Source organism: Oryctolagus cuniculus, chromosome 12, assembly GCF_964237555.1.
Source record: "Oryctolagus cuniculus chromosome 12, mOryCun1.1, whole genome shotgun sequence".
Lineage (NCBI taxonomy): Eukaryota > Metazoa > Chordata > Mammalia > Lagomorpha > Leporidae > Oryctolagus > Oryctolagus cuniculus.
Genome location: NC_091443.1, coordinates 13,975,009 through 13,988,295, shown reverse-complemented (window position 1 = coordinate 13,988,295; position 13,287 = coordinate 13,975,009). Strand labels below are relative to the sequence as shown.

At 41.8% G+C, this 13,287-nt stretch overlaps 2 non-coding genes and 2 pseudogenes across 2 annotated transcripts; all 4 read right to left on the bottom strand.

The window, feature by feature from the left end:
* Nucleotides 1–4,321: 4,321 nt before the first annotated feature.
* Nucleotides 4,322–4,405, bottom strand: LOC127484023 (small nucleolar RNA SNORD116; annotated as a pseudogene).
* A 3,152-nt stretch (nucleotides 4,406–7,557) lies between these two features.
* Nucleotides 7,558–7,642, bottom strand: LOC127484022 (small nucleolar RNA SNORD116; annotated as a pseudogene).
* Nucleotides 7,643–9,724: 2,082 nt separating this feature from the next.
* Nucleotides 9,725–9,816, bottom strand: LOC127484021 (small nucleolar RNA SNORD116). Its single transcript, XR_007910804.1, has one exon. It is a non-coding gene; the product is annotated as a small nucleolar RNA SNORD116 (small nucleolar RNA).
* A 1,703-nt stretch (nucleotides 9,817–11,519) lies between these two features.
* Nucleotides 11,520–11,611, bottom strand: LOC127484018 (small nucleolar RNA SNORD116). Its single transcript, XR_007910801.1, has one exon. It is a non-coding gene; the product is annotated as a small nucleolar RNA SNORD116 (small nucleolar RNA).
* Nucleotides 11,612–13,287: the final 1,676 nt, after the last annotated feature.

The window sequence follows — 13,287 nt, the reverse complement described above, 5'->3', positions numbered from 1 at the left end:
CTCCACAACAACAAAACAAACAACCCACTTAAGAGATGGGCCAAGGACCTCAATAGACATTTTTCAAGAGGAAATCCAAATGGCCAACAGACACATGAAAAAATGTTCAAGATCACTAGCAATTAGGGAAATGCAAATCAAAACCACAATGAGGTTTTACCTCACCCCTGTTAGAATGGCTCACATTCAGAAATCTACCAACAACAGACGCTGGCGAGGATGTGAGGAAAAAGGGACACTAACCCACTGTTGGTGGGAATGCAAACTGGTCAAGCCACTATGGAAGTCAGTCTGGAGATTCCTCAGAAACCTGAATAGAACACTACCATACAACCCAGCCATCCCACTCCTTGGAATTTACCCAAAGGAAATTAAACTGGCCAACAAAAAAGCTGTCTGCACATTAATGTTTATTGCAGCTCAATTCACAATAGCTAAGACCTGGAACCAACCCAAATGCCCATCAACAGTAGACTGGATAAAGAAATTAAGGGACATGTACTCTACAGAATACTATACAGCAGTCAAAAACAATGAAATTCGGTCATTTGCAACAAAATGGAGGAATCTGGAAAACATTATGCTGAGTGAAATAAGCCAATCTCAAAGGGACAAATATGATATGTTCTCCCTGATCGACGACAACTGAGCACCAAAGGGGAAACCTGTGGAAGTGAAATGGACACTATGAGAAACAGTGACTTGATCAGCCCTTGTCCTGACTGTTGATGAACAACTTAATACTTTATCCCTCCTAGTATTTTTTGTTTTAGTACTATTGGTTGAACTCTGTAATTAACACACAATTATTCTTATGTGTTTATATTTAACTGAAAAGTGATACCTGTTAAATATAAGAGTGGGAATAAGAGAGGGAAGGGATGTACAATTTGGGACATGCTCAAGCTGACTTGCCCCAAATGGTGGAATTAGAAATGTGCCAGGGGATTCCAATACAATCCCATTAAGGTTTCATGTACCAATGCCATCTCACTAGTCCAAGTGATCAATTTCAGTTCACAATTGATCACACTGGTAGGTCTAAGAATCAAAGGGATCACACAAACATGACTAGTGTCTGCTAATACTAACTGATAGAATCAAAAAGGGAGAGAACGATCCATCATGGGAAGCGGGATACACAACAGACTCATAGAATGGCAGATGTCCTAAACAGCACTCTGATCTCAGAATCAGCCCTTAAGGCATTCTGATCTGGCTGAAGAGCCCATGAGAGTATTTTAGGCATGGAAAGCCAAGACACTCTGGCAAAAAAAAAAAAAAAGAAGAAGAAGACCTAAATGAAAGAAAGATCTCTGCAAGTGAGATCCTAGTGGAAAGAACGGGTCCATCAAAGAAGGAGGTACCTTTCTCTGAAGGGAGGAGAGAACTTCCATTTTGGCTATGAACTTGTCTGAATAAGACTGAAGTCGGCAAACTCAAAAGGCTTCCAAAGCCTTGGCAACTCATGACTAGAGCCTAGGGAGATTTCTGACACCATAAACAAGAGTGTTAAATTGTTAAGTCAACAACAGGAGTCACTATGTACTTACTCCTCATGTGGGATCTCTGTTCTTAATGTTGTCCAATGCTATAACTAGTACTGAAACAGTATTTTATACTTTATGTTCTGTGTGGGTGCAAACTTATGAAATCTTTATTTAATATATACTAAATCGATCTTCTGTATATAAAGATAATTGAAAATGAATCTTGATGTGAATGGAATGGGAGAGGGAGCGGGAGATGGGTTGGGTGAAAGTGGGAGCAAAGTTATGGGGGGGCCATTGTAATCCATAAACTGTACTTTGACAATTTATATTTACTAAATAAAAGTTAAAAAAAGAGAAAGGAATGTGCTACATTTGTATGCTCCATTCCAAACTTAAACAAAGCGGAAGTTCCCACTGTTAATTCATCCATAAATATATTAACTTATACCTCCAGTAGGATGTTCCAGATGTTATTCAAAGTAGCAAAAAGCAAAAATACTTAAGAAGCAGATTGATGTCTCAGATAGCTCATATTAATCATATCAAATACTGTTCCTATGAACCATCTCACAAAAAACAAACTGCTAATAATTTTAAAAAATAACTGAGGGAGCACATAAACAAGACTAGTGTCTGCAAATACTAGCTGATAGAATAAAAAAGGGAGAGAACGATCCAACATGGGAAGTGAGATACACAGCAGACCCATAGAATGGCAGATGTCCTAAACAGCACTCTGGCCTCAGAATCAGCCCTTAAGGCATGCAGATCTGGCTGAAGAGCCCATGAGAGTATTACAGGCACGGAAAGCCAAAATACTCTGGCAAAAACAAACAAACAAACAAACAACAACCAAAAAAAACAACAAAACCTAAATGAAAGATCTCCGCGAGTGAGATCCCAGTGGAAAGAACAGGTCATCAAAGAAGGAGGTACCTTTCTCTGAAGGGAGGAGAGAACTTCCACTTTGACCATGGCCTTGTCTAAATATGATCAGAGTCGGTGAACTCAGGGGGCTTCCATAGCCTCTGCAGCTCATGACAAGAGCCTAGGGTGATTACTGAGGCCATAAACAAGAGTGTCAATTTGTTAAGTCAACAACAGGAGTCACTGTGCACTTACTCCTCATGTAGGATCTCTGTCCTTAATGTGCTGTACATTGTGATTTAATGCTATAACTAGTACTCAAACAGTGTTTTTCACTTTGTGTTACTATGTGGGTGCAAACTGTTGAAATCTTTACTTAATATATGCTAAACTGATCTTCTGTATATAAAGAGAATTGAAAATTAATCTTGATGTGAATGGAAGGGGGGAGGGTTGCGGGTGGGAGGGAAAGCCATTGTAATCCATAAACTGTACTTTGGAAATTTATATTCATTAAATAAAAGTTAAAAAAAAATAACTGGTAATCAGGGCTGGTGTGGTGGTGCAGTAGGTTAATCCTCCACCTGTTGCACTGGCATCCCATCTGGGTGCCAGTTCTAGTCCTGGCTGCTCCTCTTCCAGTCTGGCTCTCTGCTATGGCCTGGGAAAGCAGTGGAAGATGGCCCAAGTCCTTGGGCCCCTGCACCCACGTGGGAGACCAGGAAGAGGCTCCTGGCTCCTGGCTCCTGGCTTTGGATTGGTACAGCTCCAGCTGTTGAAGCCATTGGGGAGTGAACCAATGGAAGGCAGACCTTTCTCTCTGTCTCTCCTTCTCACTGTCTGTAACTCTACCTCTCAAATAAATAAATAAAATATTTAAAAAAACATAACCAGTAATTAAGTAATTTTAAAAATAACAGATCATAGAATTGCATTGTGGCACAGTGGGTTATTAGACAGTGATTTAAGTCTCAGTTGTTCTGCTTCTGATCCAGCTCCCTGCTAATGTGTCTGAGAAAGCAGGCAAAGACAGCCCAAATACTTAGCCCCCTATCTGTCTGTCTCTCTGTCACACTGTTGTTTAGATAAATAAAAAAAAGTTTTTAAAAACTAACATGGAATAGCTACTAAAAATTGGCTGTTACCTTAGGAATGTGTCATTTTGTTTCCTCCTGGGAAACAGAGATGGTACAAATGACAAAAGCATTACTTCAATGCTTCGGCAGTGAGAGTCCATCACACTCAATCTAAAGTACAAGGAATGTTAGGGAAGTAGTGAATATAATTTTTATTTGATTTTTAGATTTGTTTTGTTTGTTTGAAAGACAGAGTTACAGAGAGAGGGGGAGAGGGAGAGGGAGAGGGAGAGGGAGAGGGAGAGGGAGAGGGAGAGGGAGAGGGAGAGGGAGAGGGAGAGGGAGAGGGAGAGAGAGAGATCTTCCATCTATGGTACACTGCCCAAATGGCTGCAAAGGCCGGGGTAGGCCAAGGTGAGACCAGGAGCCTGGAACTTGATTCAGGTCTCCAATGTGGGTGCAGGGACCCAAGCACTTTGGCCATCCTCAGCTGCTTTCCAAGGAACATTAGCAGGGAACTGGATCAGAAGTGGAGCAGCTAGGACTTGAATTGACACACATTTGGGATGTTGGCATGTAGGCAGCAGTTTAACCTGATGTGCCACAATGTCAGATCTGCAAAAACAATTTTTCTAATGGACTACTTAGTTATGTGGTTATAAAAATTCACATTAGAAATTCATTGGATAATCTGTGTGGCAAAATGCTATTTAACAAGTCTTCAAAAATTTCCATGAAACCACAATTGGGTACATGGGCTTGTTTAATTCATTTGCTTTAATATATGTGAGTGGTTTGGTTTTCCAATAGCTCACACCTTTTGGAAACCAGTTGCTGATGAAACTGTACTTGTTCCACATGTCTTCCTAGGATGGCCCCTGTGTTGGACCTCAGATCACAGAAGTGGTTTGGTCACTCATTTTGTTCATATTCTAACATGTTTCAGTTTTTAAGAGTCATCATTGATCCAAGCACATATGTAATATGAGCCTTGAATCTGAGCTATGTGGCAGATACTGAGCACTCAGTTTCCTATAACCTTGAGACTCACTGACCCACACTATTCAGAAATGGAGATCAGTCTCAGTCAATGACCAGCCCCGTTATTGCCTAGTACAACCAGGGTCTCATCATTATTAGGGTATTATGATTCCCTAAGAAGAATGTCAGGATTGTCAGGACAAAATGATTACCAGGATGAGCATTCAAACTGGCTCTGGATTTCTTGATGTCAGATGCATTCATTATTCTCTCCATTCTGTCACTTCTCAAGGTGAAAAAATGTAACTCTTTCATATAAAACCTGTGATGATACCACATGGGCTGCATGAATGAAGCAATGATGAGAAGAGAAGGATGTGTAACACAGACATTCCTTATTTAAATGGTCCAGGGATCCCACACTACATACAGGCATTTTTGCCTGCATAGCTTTGATGTTCCCTACATTGCAGGGGTCTCCTCCCAAACTTGATGAAGCTACTGACTAGATGACATGTGCTGGATGACACTGCCAATATGAGTGTGCTGCCTGACCTAGAAGCATTTTTCACTTCCATGAGCTAGTATCCCTTCCCACACTTAGAGGCACTAGGAATCCCAGTCTAGGGAAAACCATTCACCATCACAAATAGCACTGACAGGAGATCATTGCGGGTTCAACAGCAGCAGATAAACTAAGTGACCAAAACAACTCCATATCACTCTGATAATTAGATTGCCATTATAACTACATCCTATGAAAGTAGGATAGGCTATTTGTATTAATCCACAACAGTGTATTTCTAATTAAAAATATCATTTAAGATTCAGATTCCCCTCACCTGATAGGGAAATTTTCTAGGATACAATAAAATACCACCTATAAAACAAAAACCAGGAAAACCACAAATAGGATGGAAAAAAGACAATCAACTGAGGACAATATCAAAATTAATGAAATGTCATTATTTAATAAGGATTTTAAACATCATGCTAAAAGTGCTTAGCAAGTAATCACAAATTGCGGCCATTTGGGGAGTAAACCATCAGATAGAGCGCCCCTCCCTCCCTCTCCCTCCCTCTCCCTCTCCCTCTCTCTCTCTCTCTCTCTCTCTGCCTTTCAAATAAATAAACTAATCTTTAAAAAAAAAATTCTGGAAGGCCGGCGCCACGACTCAATAGGCTAATCCTCTGTCTGTGGCGCCAGCACACGGGATTCTAGTCCCAGTCGGGGTGCCAGATTCTGTCCCGGTTGCCCCTCTTCCAGGCCAGCTCTCTGCTGTGGCCCGGGAGTGCAGTGGAGGATGGCCCAAGTGTTTGGGCCCTGCACCCACATGGGAGACCAGTAGGAAGCACCTGGCTTCTGGCTTCGGATCAGCGCAGTGCGCCGGCCACAGCGGCCACTGTAGGGTGAACCAACGACAAAGGAAGACCTTTCTCTCTGTCTCTCTCTCTCACTGTCCACTCTGCCTGTCAAAAAATTAAAAAATAAACAATAAATAAATAAAAAATAAAAAAAATTCTGGAAATATCAAGGCAGATTAATCCTTTCTCTTTACAACTGCAACAATATCCAGAAAAAAAATCAAGGTATCTAACAACACATAAATTTTCATAATTGAGACTGGAATTCTTTCCATGGCAATGACAACAGGCAACAGTCTGGTAAACATGGGCAGGCTTTAGACAAGGCAACAGGTAAACAGGACACAATGCCCATTCTTATCAACCTACAATATATACCTTAGTTATTTGTGGATATATGGAGCCAGGTACATAAATGAATACACAGTTGCAGGGCTGGTGTTGTGGCATAGCAGGTAAAGCCACTGCCTGCAGTGACAGCATCTCATATGGACACCGGTTCGAGTCCTGGATGCTCCATTTCCAATCCATCTCTCTGCTATTGTCTGGGAAAGCAGTACAAGATGGCCCACGTCTTTGGGCCCCTACACCTGCGTGGAAGACTTGGAAGAAGCCCCTGGCTCTTGGCTTTGGATAGGCACAGCTCTGGCCATTGAGGCCAACTGGGGAGTGAAACAGCAAGTGGAAGACCTCTCTCTCTCTCTGCCTCTCCTTCTCTCTGTAACTCGGACTTTCAAAAAAATTAAATCTTTAAAAAAGGCACAGTTGCATTTAGAATGAAGACTGATTTGGAGACAAAGTTTACTCTGGAAACTTTACCAAACTGACATATCTAGGGCATGGACTCAAGGAACCCACTGAGCTCTTCCTCTCCCACATGCAGAGGACATTATGAGCCTCCTGATTGGGAAATCAATACAAGGCTAACATATAAGTAACCTGTACAGCCTTTTCTAGGCAGCTGTCAGGAGTCCAAATGAAAATCAGTCCCCCTGATGACCAGTTCTCCAAGAATAGAATTCATCTCAATAAATACTACATTTTCTTCAGGCAACATCTAAAAAGAGCAAGAAGATTGCCAATGCCGGGTCCTGTACTGTCTTTAGCACCAGAGTTACCTGTTTTCATTTACTGTAAAGGGATTAAACAGATACCACTCAAGGCTGAAAGTGGCTTTCCCCTACAGTAGATGGGATGAGCTTTGCTGAACCACATATATCTATCCTGACTCCTAGAGACTGTATTTGTGCCAGTTGCATGAATCTCAAAGGGAGACCATTCAGCCAAGGTATCTAGGAAGCCTGGCATTCTCAAGGATCCACTGAATGTCTTGTACTCCAGGAGAAGCACAATTTAAACCTTGACCAAACAAAATTTGCACCAAGTTGAACAATAGGCTCTACTTCCCCCCTGCTGGAACAATATGCTGGGACCTCATTTCTATGAGGTTAACAACATGGAATTTTCACTCATTTTAGGGGTCAGTATTGGGGCACAGTGAGTTAAACCACCACCTATGATGCCAGCATCTCATATGAGCACCAGTTTGAGTGAGTTCCAGCTTCTCCACTTCTGAACCAGTTTCTGCTAATGAGCCTGGGAAAGTAGTGGAAAATGGCCCAAGTGCTTGGAAACCTGTAACCCACCTGGGAGATCCAAATGGAGTTCTAGACTCTTGGCTTTGACCTGGCCTAGCTCTGGCTTTGTGGCCATTTGGGGAGTGAATCAGCAGATGAAAGGTCTCATTCCCTCTGTCTCTCCTTCTCTCTAACTCTGCCTTTCAAATAAACAAACATTTTTAAAATGTTTCACTCACTTTATCTTTCCAAGGAATGCATATTTGAACATCATCATTGAACCACACATACTCCTCATCACTGGAAATGTGGATCCTTGAAATGCTTACCATCATCATGGTGATCCACCAGCCTCCAGATGAACCAAAGCAGTATGCGACTAGGATTTCAGTGGTATCTTCGGGAATTTCAGAATATATACATCCTTCCTTAAGGTTACCAATATTCACTGCACAGGAATGATGCCTGGGAAGTGCACAGGAGACATGGGTGAGTGTCAATCTTGACCACATGTACACATGTCACACTGCCAATGCCCAACCCGCCACCCCACCACCACCATATATTTAGTAATATATATTATATTACTATTATATATACTAATATATATTACTATTTTACTAATTATAGTAATTATATTATTATATTACTATATTACTTATATATTATATTACTATTATATATATAGTAACTCAAATGTGCCTCAGTTGTTTCTGGACATATGGACACTATGGAAATTGTGGGGTGCACAATGACATTTATCATGCCTCTGTTTAACAAGAAAAAGCTATGATGCTAAGCCACTCACTTAGGATCCAAGGCCTGCAATGCTGATTAGGACAGCCCTTAGATTCCCACAAAGATCCTGATGATGCTATTGAACTCTACTGGAATCACATGCAGACTGTTTGACAATCAGACCAAGGATGGCATAGCAACCCTCTAATCATGCAACAATATTCTCATCACAGGTCATTGGAGGTAAATGGGAAAATTTGCTTTAGATGTCATCCATAGTGACTGTGGCACTATGCTTAGAATCAAGGAGATCTGTAATTCCCACATTCCTATTTGCCAACCAGTGTAACCCTGTGTGATATTGGGAAAAGCTCCTAAGCTGCCCATATGTCAAGGTCACTGCAATTACCACACCAATTAATTGTCAGTGCTTATGGACAAGCACTTGTTCTAAGAAATGCAAAATACTAGCACCAGTAGGCTGAGAAAATGGGGACAGTGTGGGTTCTTTTGAAGGCTGGTGGATCATATGTGATGGCAATAAGTGTCTCTTCTAGAAACATTTGGAGAGTCTGTACTTCCAGTAAAATGTACGTGGTTTATTATTCATGACTAAGTGCCTTATTCCCTGGGCCTGACAGCAGTTTCAGAACCAGAATCTTTCAGTGTTCTGGCCTCAGGGGAAAAACTCAGAAAGGGGAACCACCCAGAACCCTGGTGCTTTGGTACTAGTATAAAGTAAAAGAAAAGATGGAAATAATGGAACCTGTATAGATTTTAATTCCCTAAGGAAATTAAACCCATACACTATGGAGTTTCCATGTACAGATAATGTCTAGGGAGGAAAAACAACAAAGCCTCCATGCAACATCACACATAATATATAAGCCCAGGGCATGAACTTAGATAATGCACTGAATTCTTTCTTTCCAGTCATCAAAGGCCACCTGACTGGGACATCATTACAAGGTCAACCTACAAGTTGTGCTGCCCTTCCTGACTTTGCTTAATGGATTCCAAATGAGTGTCACCTCTTCTAATGTTGGATGCTCCAAGAGTGGACACCATCTCCATTGGCATAGCAGCTTCCTTGGTCAGCATTCAAAGAGAGCCAGAGGATCCTGGCCCTATTCTTCACTCATCAGTGGAGGGACCTGTATTGATTGAGTGAACAAAGGACCAAACAAATGTGAATGAAAATTGAAAATGACTGAACAGACACAACCCACTAGATGAGTCTGCTGGGCCAAGGATGCCAATAATGACTCCTAGAGACTAGCCCTGTGCTATGTTCAAAACCAGAGGGAGCTGTGTCTCTGGAGATCTGAAGAACTTAACGGATGTAATTACAGTTGAATTTGGTGGAATAGATGCAGTCTTTCACATAAGCATTGCTGGGACACATGTACCCACCCTTATTCTTAGAGACTATACTTATGCCACTTATAGGTTTCTCAAAGACAGGCTTCTCAATCAAGCTACCTAGTAGGCCTGATATTTTCAAGGACTCACTGAACGTCCTGCACCCAAGCAGGAAACACAAATCCTGAATCAATCATCAGTTGTTATTAAGTAGAAGAATGAAGAATTGTCCCTGTTACATTCTTTCCTGCTGAAGCAAAGTGCTGGATCTCAGTTCAATGAGGACAATGCCATAACATTTTCATTCATTTTGTTCAATCTTCCAAGAAATACATATTTAAATGTCAATATCAATCCATGAACCTTCATTTTCTATTGAAAAGCAGACCATGGGCATGTTTACCTAGTCATGTGCAGCCATTCTGGAGAATGTATATGTCCCTACTGTTCAAATCCTGAAAGGGAAACATCTGAGAAAGTCTGGAGAAATTTACTCACCAATATATTATTCAATGTTTTTTTTAAGTCAGTGAATTCTTATCACTCAGACTGGAATTTCTGAACAGTTCAAAACTAAATTCCTATTTTCAATCTCACTTCACTGTTGACATAAAATAAAAGGCGCCTTCTCACCACTTTCCCTCCTACTGCTACACCCAAATTCTTCAACGAAAACTATCTCTTTTATCTACTGAAATACTGTAACAACTAGAAATACTGTAACAAGGCCAGAAACTTCCTTTCTAACAGTCACTATTTTTGTTAAAACAGTACTTGGTGCACACACATTTCCTCACAAATCATATGATGTCAGTGAGGAGATACTATTTCTGAATGCCCTGTCATGATCACCTCAATTGTTAAGGAAGAAAATGGTCACCAAAGAGACAAAGTGATGCAATAACTAGTGTTACTTTTCTTAACCATATTTCTTGGAAATGGCATTAATTTGAGAAGAGCTCTCCATCAGGTTGGCAATGGACACCAAGGCAAGCACTTGCATCTTATAACTCAGATTCCTGCACTTAATAACCCAAGAAGACACCAGCAGGGTCTAGGTAGCTTTCAAAAATGGACTGATCAACCTAATACCCATTGGTAACAGAGAAGTACACTACCAACTGTAATTTTCTCAAATCCAAAAAATTTCCTGCAAAGAATCAGAAGAAAGGGTCAATCACACAAAAGGCCAATCACACAAAACAGAAAACACTACTACTGGATGCAGGCCAACCCAGAACATCTGCATCATGACATGCATACAAGGTATAAGATGGCTTCAATGATCACAACCACAACATACTGTGACTTATCTTAAGACAATTTAATAACAACATATGTTTTATCTCCTCCTTGGTACATCAAGACTAAATGCCACACCAAAAGAAAAGAAAATATTTCAACACAAGGAAAAGAAAGATAAAAATTAAATAACTCCATGAAAAAGGAAAGTTAATATTTATGGAGATGGGAGATCTAACTGTTCCATCACCAGATGACAACAAGGAAACACAGAAAACGTAATACCCCCATGAGAGAAATCAAATGTCACTGAAGACTAAATGAATTAATTAGGCAATGGAATGTACCTCTTCTTAGGGAAAAGTGCATGTAGGAAGAAGATTGGAATAGAGGAATAAGGGATACCAGATTTCAACAAAAAGAACAGCAATCAGAACTTTAGAGGAACATGGTTGGAAACTTCTTAAAGTATGATGGAATGAGAACAAAAATCTTGACAACATATACCAAAGAATCACAAGGGGGAACATTTCATGTAGTCAAGCCAAAAAGGGTGAAAAAAAAAACAGGGTTCCACAACTAAAACCTAACCACACAGGCAAAAAAGAGAATAACTTTGGTTTCCTTGAAAAATCAAGGTAGCATTCTGCATGGGATTTTAATAGAATATCATTCCAGAAAACATTATAAACCTCAGTTAATGGAATGCACAGAGAAAAATCACACATATAGACATGAGGAACTGTGGCTGGTGAAGGAAACATACAGTGGAGAACGTGAGAACTAAACCCTCCAGTTAATGCTGGAGGACACTTGCTGGACCTCAGTCACGATGAGAATGACTGTATGGGGTTTTCACTCATTTTGTTCGGCTTCCAAGGATTGTATTTGCAGGAGTCATCATCAACCCAAACACATACCCACGTGCTGGGAGGGGAGCACCACAGGTTGGTGACATCAAAGACCTTCAAGCTAGGAGAATCCAGGGCCATGGCCCAGAGAAAAGCTAGGCAATCTACTCTAGCATTAGAGGCCGGCACACACACAGGTCTTTGTAGGTCTTCAAAATTCTTTGGGCAGTGTAGGGCTGCTGGTCTGGGGCATGCTTACTGTCATCAAGCTCCAGCGACTTCTGGTCTGCTGCAGGCAACAAGTATTCCAGCACCTCAGAATGCCTCTGATCTTCAGGAGAAGCATACATCTTGTGTATCTGCAGAACTAAGCCACTGTCCACAATGCCATCTGAGAAAAGCACACAGATCAGAGGCAAGTTTAAGAAAATGAACAAGGTATACAAGCTAAGCCCACATGCCATTGCAAGATATGGTATCATCCTCCAATTCTCGTGCCTGAAGTCTACATCCCTGACATCATTTGCAAATGGAAATTGTGTTTGTGAGGGAAGACTACTAGAACACAAAATTTCAATACATAAAACTCTAGGTGGGGCCAGCGCTGTGGCTCACTTGGTTGATCCTCTGCCGGCAGCACCGGCATCCCATATGGGTGCCGGGTTCTAGTCCCGGTTGCTCCTCTTCCAGACCAGCTCTCTGCTGTGGCCCGGGAGGGCAGTAGAGGATGGCCCAAGTACTTGGACCCCTGCATCCGCATGGGAGACCAGGAGGAAGCACCTGGCTCCTGGCTTCAGATCGGTGTAGCACCGGCTGTGGCAGCCATTTGGTGGGTGAACCAACAGAAGGAAGACCTTTCTCTCTCTCTCTCTCACTGTCTAACTCTATCTGTTAAATAAATTTAAAAAAACCTGTAAGTGGTTGTCCAACTCAGTATCTGCTTGAGAAGGTGTATGGGTCTATTCCTTTGAATGGGAGGATCAAACACTGGCACCCTATGACTGCATATGTGTGAGGTTTTCAAGAGGAGATTCTGGTTGGGTCACACCTATGGTCACCTGCCCAATCATCTGGACATCCAAGGGCTTGCTTCCTAGAAACTTCCAATTTTGACAACTTGAACATCTGCTGCCAAGGGTCAAGCTCTTCTATCAGCAGGATGCACACAGAAAACTCTTTCATGTGATAACAGAGGCAACAGACTCCAAGTAGAACAGCAACTGCTTCAAGTGACAGCATGCAAGGCATGTGTGGACAAGCCCTTCTTCACAGAGACAATGACATAGTCAGGAGGTTTGACCTCTAGTCCCACTAGCCCATCAAGAGCACTGCCTTTGACCATCAGGCCACACACATGGAAGAGACATGGGCCAAACATGGAGGCAGAATTCAGAAACTCTGGAAGAGAGCCACAAAGGCTCCACCCCCCAGTTCCCAAATGACTACTTCCCGATTGAGCTTTCCTTCCATCCCCAAGGCCCCATGCCAGCCTGGCACAGAAGAACCCCTGAAGGAACACAATGCTTGGCAACTATGGTACTCAGTATCAGGCTTTGTCTACCTAACTGTGTGCCAGGTGACACACAGCAAGCCATTGCATTTGCCTTCTTCATGCACACACACCACTCTGGCCTGACAATAGTGAGCCAACTTGCAGACACCCAGCAGCAAGGCCAAGAGGCCACCGCAGATATGGCCCCCCAGGTCCTTACAAATCAAGTAAAGGAGTTCAATC